Consider the following 8,510-nt stretch of genomic DNA (forward strand, 5'->3'; position numbering starts at 1 on the left):
CTTCAGTGAGAAAAATGGAAAAATTAACACAAACCTTAAGACCTCCAGAAGATCAGAAGACAAATGTGTTCTTTGGGGACTTGACTGAAACAACGTATTCACAAAAATATTTTAAATAGAAGCTGTTTACAAAGGAAGTCCCATGGAAGACAGTGCGGCTTTGACATGCCAGATGCTTCTGGAAGGAAAGAAAAGCACACCATTAGGAAGTGCCCCAAGTACCACTACTGCCAGTCCCAGACACTGTGGTCAGAAAGTGCTGTATTTGCACCTACTGGTATTATTAAAGTAACGGTATTCATTTCTGTTAATTTTGTACCCCTAAATCTTCTTACTCATAAATGGCAGGGTGGGACAGTCACCTTTCAGCACTGCGTTTAGAAATTTCTAAAAGTCAGGAATATTTTATAACTAAGCACACTCTGCTTTCCCCTTTATCTAAACAGACTATCTTAGCAAGACTGAGGAACTGTGGACAGAGTATGAGCAGGAACGCAGCAACCCTCGCATTTCCTGAGCGACCCCCAGCTGTGAGGCACTGTGCAAGGGGCTTCATAGATATGGGCTCTCTAATCTGAATGACGGCCCTGCATTTGGAGAGCACTGGCCCCATTTTGCAGATGAGAAAACTAAAGCACAGACTCCTGAGGCCAGACTTAGGACCTGGTCTATCGAAGCCCAAAGGCCTCAGGGCTGGCTCTTACCCCCATTTCACTCTGTGGCCTGTGTGTTTTAGAAAAATATTCCACAAACAGGATTGATAAGAGAATAGATAATGCTGCAATATACTAACCTAATTCAAATATTGCTAAATTAAATAAGAAATTTTCTTTCCTAACTTGCTTTAGTTTTATATCAAAAATTGTCTTGAATGGTCAGGACCCCAAAGCAACACAGACACTTAGCTTTAAGCCATGCAAATTTTCTCTCACCTTTCTTCCTTATGCAAAGAGAGAGAACTCACTGGAAGCCCAGTAGTCCCCTTGTGTTATGGGGCAGGTCTGTGTGCTGTACTACATCAAGGATAGCAGCTCAAACGTCTCAACTTTCTCTGATCCCCGCGTGACCCACAGTTCCCTTGCTGTCCCGGTGAAAAAGAACATCATCTTTCCCTAAGGGTTTTCCTGATGCAATTAGGAATGGAGCCCACATCTGTGGATTTCTCTGAGTGACACTACAGTATCTTTTCATGGCTGTGTCCATCTTAACAGCTGAGGGTGACTGAGCAGGGCTTGGCAGGGCTCCATCCAGATTTCTCCTCTCAGTTTTAGTTAAATATCTACATGTTTGGGGTCGTTCCAGTGCCAACACAGAGAGCCCCACAGCTGACCCTCCACCAGCTGTCCCAGCAACCACTTTGACAGCATTTCAGGATCACCGCCCACCAACTAAACACTTCAAAATTCCCCTGTAAGTTCATGCTTTTAATGCCACAGACTTCTGTTTGAGTCTTGGAACTTGTAGCTCATAGCCACACTGCACTTGAGACGCTCCTCTGAAAGGCTAGAGAAGGATGGAGCAGGAAGGTCATACATAAATAAAATAAATAAATATTTAACAAGTTATTTAATTTTTTAAAGATTGGCACCTCGGCTAACATCTGTTGCCAATCTTTTTTGTCCCCCTTCTTCTTCTCCCCAAAGCTCCCCGGTACATAGTCGTATATTCTACTTGTACGTCCTTCTGGTTGTGCCATGTGGGATGCCGCCCCAGCATGGCCTGACAAGCGGTGCTATGTCGGCACCCAGGATCCAAACTGGTGAATCCCTGGGCCGCCAAAGCGGAGCACGTGAACTTAGCTACTCAGCCACAAGGCAGCCCCTATTTTATTTTATTCTTGGCAACCATAGCTTAAGTCATGAATAAAGTAGAAGCGAAAAACTATTGGTAGCATTTTCAGAGTTCTGCAGGACTGGGGACTGCAATTATTACATGGGGAAAAAAAAGAAAAAAGAAGAGAGCCAAACAGAGCCGGTCCATCTTTGCATAAAACAAAGAGGAGGAACTTGACAAAGAAGGGGGAGAAAGTATTTGAACCATAGAATCAACCCCAAATGACAGGAATACAAAATAAATAGAAACTCTTCCTAAAACCTCATATACTAGCATTCTGTTTTCTTCACGCCCCTTAAAAGCATATGTCCAAAATTGTACACCCCATTTCCCATAAAATCTCAATGGCAATTTTCGAGTATTCACTCAGCCACTATTTATTGCCTACTTAAGAGTCAATCAGTAAGTCGGATAATTCCAGGAATACTGAAATAAGATAGTCTTCCCTCAAGCATTTTATTGCCTTGAGGGGGAGACAACTAGGATGTCAAAAATTGTAAGAAGGTGGTACTAATAAGAATTTGAAAGAATGGGGTCTGGACCAGACTGCCTGGGGATGTTCCTGCTTCATCGCTTACTAGCTGTATGACCTGGGGCAAGGTACTTAAACTCCTTAACCTCAGCTTCCTCATCTGCAAAATGCAGAAATGAGATACTTCCCAGGCAAGCTGTTGTGAGCACTAAGTAAGATAACCCATATAAAGTGCTCGGCACAATGAGTGGCACATAGTAAGAACTCATCAAAATGTTAGGCAGAAGTAGTAGCATTGTTATATAACAGAGCATGATGACATCAGTGAGGCAACAAGTGCTCCGAAGCTTTGGAAATTTGGAGATCCTCTGTGTTGGAGATGAGAGGACTCAAGAAGGCTTCAGTGAGGAAGGTAGAACTCAAGATCATCCATAACTGGACATGCACAAATGATCAGGCTTTTATAGAAAGCCACTGATGATAACTGAAAAGCCAGAAAACGAGCTATTTTAGGAAAAAAAAATAGATGCATGAAATTAGACATTATTTTCCAGGATTTGGTGTGAAAGTAGATATCTACCATAACAACACAGCCAGGGAATGATACAAGGAAGAAAATCTCTGTATTGCTACTAAGAAAGAGACAATATCCCACTGGATCCTGTTCTATTCAACTGTAATCCAAAATGACACCATGGCTTTTAATGGAACTTGGCAAGCTCTAGACACACCATTTTTAAACTTAGCCTCAAATTTAAATCACAGGGCTTGTGACTCAAATCTCCAATGTGACCTTTACTGGGTATTGTTCAAGAAAACATGTCTGTCACTGTGCAGAGAAACTATATGCCCTTTTATTCTGGGAAATATAATAAAAATATGTACTATATTGGTAAAAGCACAGAGCCACAAAATGATTGTGGCTTTGATTCTCTAGAAGCAACGAAAACAAAGACTCTATTTGATTTTGTATTATTCATTTGGAAATGTTGCCTTATCACTTTAATGAACATTCCTGTTCCCTCCATATTCTGGGCCTTATTTAATTCAAAAGAAGCTTGGCAAGAATCTCATCATTTATGGATTTAAAATATAGTCCCTCTGAATAAATCCCTTTTTCAAGGGCTTACTGAGTCACATTACTTTGTCCTTGCCAGATCCATGCAATATTGTACTAAACAGAAGAGCTAAAAGCACACAATGGCTTGAATTCTCCCACAGCCTCCCTCCCTGCCTCCCAGCCTTGAGAGGTCTGCATGAGGAGAGTGAATCAGCGAAAGACCTGGTGTCATTGCTTTCTTCTCACCCTTCTTCATCCCTTCCACTGAATTATGAAATCCTCTCAACTCCTCCCCACATTCATCCAACTCATGACATCACATTTTTTTACTACCTAAGTTTCTAGCCAGTTTTCCTTCTTGTAGCTCATCCTGAAAATAGTCAAAACTTCTGTCATCCTCTCTAACTGTTCTATGGTGGTGACAAATATTTGAATAAAAATGAATGAACGCACAAATGAAATAATTTGTAAAATGCAGCTCTAATTATGTACATCCACTACTCAAGAACCTGCAATGGCTCCCTATTTTCTTAAGGAGCAGATCTAAGTTCCTCATTGGGAATACCTGTTTCCACCACCCTCTCTAACCTTAAAACAGACTATTTCTGACACAAACCCTTGGGTCAAATAGAAATGGTCTGCTCATTATATTATAGTGAATCTCACCTAGGGATACGTCATAATCACTGAGGCAGATTCGCCCTAAGCTAACATCTGTGCCAATCTGCGCCTATTTTGTATGTGGGCTGCCCCCACAGCATGGCTAACCAGTGGTGCAGATCCATGCCCAGGATCCAAACCCACAAACCCAAGCCATGGAAGCAGAGTGTGTCAGACTTAACCACTACACCACGGGACAATCCCTTCTCATATGCATTTTTTTTAAAGATTTTATTTTTTTCCTTTTTCTCCCCAAAGCCCCCCAGTACATAGTTGTATATTCTTAGCTGTGGGTCCTTCTAGCTGTGGCATGTGGGATGCTGCCCCAGCGTGGCTTGATGAGTGGTGCCAGGTCCACGCCCAGGACCCGAACCACACTGGGCCGCCTGCAGTGGAGCACGTGAACTCAACCACTGGGCCACAGGGCCGGCCCCCTCATATGCATTTTTAAAATGCTCCACAGGTGATTCAGATGTATACCACTTGTTAAGAACTTCTGCTGTCTCACCCCCTCCACTCTTCCTCCCTAACCCAAGGGATGTTCACATGTGGGAAAATCCCCTGCCTCCAGCTTGCTGTTCTTGGCTCCAGATGAAATACATCTTGCACAACACACTAGAAGCCTCGCCTCCTTACATGAATCTTCCTATTTCATCCCTTCTCTAGTTTTTCATTGTAGAATTAGAATATTTTAAACTAGAAGGAACATTCCAGTGATTCTCTTGCTTGACTCTATACTAGTATTCATACCTTGTGTATTCCCCTCTGCCTCCTCACCTTGAATGTGGGCTGGACCTAGTGACTTCTAATGAACAGAATATGGCAAAAGTGATGGGAAATGACACCTCTCTTTCCCTCTGATTCTCATGACATCAGCTGCCGTGTTGTGAACTGCCCAGTGGAGAGGGCCACTTGGCAAGGCACTGAGAGAAATTTCCAGCCAATAGCCAGCAAGAAACTGAGGCCCTCGGTCTATCAACCTGTGAGGAACTGAATCCTGCCAACAACCACTGAGTGAGTTTGGAAACGAATCCTGCCCCAGTTGAGAGGGTGACTGCAGATCCTGCTGCAGTTGCAATGACTGAGCCTGGACAACACCTTGCCTGAAGCCTCATGAGAGACTCTGAGCTGGAGGAGCCCCCTAAGCCATGCCCAGACTCCTAACTGTGATGGTTTATTTCATGTGTCAACTAGGCTAGGCCACGGTACCCAGACATTTGGTTGAATACCAGTCTGGATGTTGCTGTGAGGGTATTTTTTCAGATGAAATGAACACTGAAATCAGTAGACACTGAGCAAGACAGATTACCCGCCATAACATTGGTGGGCCTCATCCAATTATTTGAGGGCCTTAAAAGAAAACAGACTGAGGTCTCCCAACAAAAAGGGAAAACTGCCTGCAGAATGCCTTTGGACTTGAGCTGAAACCTAATCTTCCCTGGATCTCCACCCTGCTGGCCTGCCCTGAAGATTTTGGACTTGCCAGCTTCCATAATCGCAAGAGCTAATTCCTTAAAATAAATCTCTCTCCCTCTCGATAAACAGATAGGTAAAGATAGAGATATAGATGTGTATATTATACATATATATGTATATATGTGCGTGTATGTGTATAAATATTGGTTCTATTTCTCTGAAGAACCTGCTAAGTTTCAGGGTAATTTGCTGAGCAGCAACGTATAACTAACACGAGACTACTCCTCCTTCACAGCACTTAGCACACTGAACGATAATTACTTTTTAAATTCTTCTCTAATCAGAGCCTTCAAGCTCTGTCAAGTCAGGAACTATGTCTATCACGTTTGCAACCAAATCTACAGCTCCCAGTACTGTGCCTGGTATATGGTAGGTGCTCAATGCATATTATTAAATAAAAAAATAAGTAAGTGATAAATCCTCAGCAGCAGTGTCTTCATAGAACCCAAACCAAACAAACAATGGAGAAACTCCCAAATAACTTCTTACTGTCTACAATTACAGGTACCTTCAAAACAGCTACAAATAAATGTGAAAACTGTAAGATAACATGTATATCCCTTCAATAGTGAGCCAAGAAGTAGAAAGGAGGCAAATCGTGACACATCTGGAGGCGGGGGTGTAGATTTTATGGAGTTGGAGAATAAGACTAGAGTGAATTCCAGGATTACAAACCTGAAATTTTGCAGACTGGCTTAGAGCTATTGCATGTGTTTCTGTATCAGATTGATTTTGACTAGGAGTGTGTTTTTGAAGATGAATGTGGCATCAGTGTTCAGAATAAGAAAAAAAAATGGAGAGGACTATTGTGAAGGGAGTGAATTAGAGAGCAGAGAAATACAAAGGAAGGGCTAGATAGAAGAAAAATGCAGAGAACAGAAGAATTCCATCAATTAGATGGGATTCATGATGAAAGAAAAGAAGCAGTCAAAGATCATAAGAATATTTTGAGCCTGGGTTTGGGGAAAATTGTAAGAACACTGTCAGAATGTGGAAATTCAAGAGGGGAACTGGCATGTGTCTGCATGCCTAGGGAGTGGAAGGCAGTTGTGAACTTTGCTTTGAGATATGCTGAGTTTGAGAAATTTCACATTTCTTCCTATGTTTACAAATTCTAAAAACCCAAGGCTTCATAAGTCTTTCCCCAAAGATCAGTACAGAATACCAAAGACTATGTCTTTTGTTTTTTTCAACTAGGATATAATTTACCTAGAGCAAAATACACAGATCTTAAGTATACAATTCAGTGAGCTTTGTCAAATGTATACTCCCAAGTAACCGACACACTAGTCAAGATAAAAAGCATCTCCATCACTCCAGAAAGTTCCTTTCTATTCAAGCCCCTTCCAAAGGGGAGTTCTTATTTTTATCACCAAAGATGGCTCTGCCTGTACTTGAACTTCAAATATATAGTACGTATCTTTTTTATATGGCTTCCTTTGCTCAACATAATGATTATGATTTATTCTTGTTGTTAAACCTATTAATTCATGAGCATTGTTCCATTGTATAAATGAGGAGGATTCCATTGTATGGGTCATATTCCATTGTATGAAAACACCATAATTTATTACCCATTTTCCTGTTGACAGACATTTAGGTTGATCCAGTTTTTGGCCATTATAAACAAAGCTATTATGAATATTCTTATACAAGGCTTTCTATGGCTACATGCTTGCATTTTGCTGAAGTAAATAACTAGGTGTGAGATGGCTGGGGCGTGTTTAGGTTTCAAAAGAATCACCAGTTTTCCAAAAATGGCTGTACTGTTTCACATCCTCACCAGCACTATATGAGAGTTCCCGTATTCCCACGTCCTCACCAACATTTGGTGTCATCAGTACTTTTATTGTTAACTATTCTAGTGGGTGTGGAGTGGAACTTAAATTTATAATTCCCTTATGATTAATGATGTCATTATTACATCTGCAAATGTTTACTGGACATTCTGACACCTTGTTTTACAAAGGTTCTGTTCAAGCAATTCACCCATTGGGGAAGGGGTGTTCTTTGTCTTTTTAAACTGAGTTGTAAAGGTTCTTTATATATTCTGGGTTCAATTCCTTTGTCACATATATGTATTGCAAATTATTTTCCCAGTTTATGGCTTTTCTATTAACAATGTCTGTTAATAAACAGGAGTTTTTCATTTTAGTGTTCAATTTATCGATTTTTTTTCTAGTGTTAGCACTTTTGGTATCCTAAGAAATAGGTGCCATCTTTCTAAGATATTCTCCTACATTTTTTTCTAGAAACTTTACAATTTTTGCCTTTATGTGAAGGTCTGTGATATGTCTTGAATTAATTTTTGTGTGAGGTAGGCATTAAGTTTCATTTTGTTTCAATACCGTTAGTGAATTACTCCAGCACCATTGGTCAATGAGCTTTTCCTTTATCCTACTAAATTGCTTTGGTGACTTTGCTGAAAATCAATTAACTATACAATTGTTTATTTCCTGACAATCAATCCTGTTCCAGTGATCTGTCTATCCTTATCTAATATTATATTTTCTTAATTTTTGATGCTTTTATACTAAGTCTTGAAATCAGGGAGTGAGAGTTCCCCAACATTATCATTCTTATTTCAAACAATGTTTTTTTGACTCAACAAAGAATTCTTTTTTCAAAGAATTATGTTTGATTCAATTAAAAAAAGAGGAAAAAATTTTTGATTCTTATAAGTCCTTGTATCTCCATATAAATTTTAGAACTAACTTGTCAATTTCTACCAAACAAAAACAAAAGAACAAAACCTTTTGGACTATGTTCAATCCATATGCTATTTTGGGAAAAACTAACATCTTAACAATACTGAGTCTTCCATTCTAGAACACAGTCTATCACTCCATTTATTTAGGTCTTCTTTAATTTTTACTGGAAATGCTTTCTATAGATGGTTACTAGACTTATCATGGTGATCATTCTGTAATGTGCATAAATGTCAAATCACTATGTTGTACACCTGAAACTAAAATAATATTATATGTCAACTATATTCAATGAAAAAAA

The 8,510-nt window shown here is 40.0% G+C and overlaps 1 protein-coding gene across 9 annotated transcripts in view; it reads right to left on the reverse strand.

Moving 5' to 3' along the window:
- Window positions 1-8,510, reverse strand: part of ENOX1 (ecto-NOX disulfide-thiol exchanger 1) — a 535,380-nt gene that overhangs the window by 256,717 nt on the left and 270,153 nt on the right. For 8 of the 9 annotated variants that reach the window (XM_046663943.1, XM_046663938.1, XM_046663939.1 and 5 more), the window contains one exon: window positions 35-178. The gene's annotated coding sequence lies outside the window, so the exon portion shown is untranslated. The remainder of the gene's footprint in view (window positions 1-34; window positions 179-8,510) is intronic. The other variant, XM_046663945.1, reaches the window with a different exon arrangement.

The sequence above is a fragment of the Equus quagga genome, chromosome 6 (genome assembly GCF_021613505.1).
Source record: "Equus quagga isolate Etosha38 chromosome 6, UCLA_HA_Equagga_1.0, whole genome shotgun sequence".
Lineage (NCBI taxonomy): Eukaryota > Metazoa > Chordata > Mammalia > Perissodactyla > Equidae > Equus > Equus quagga.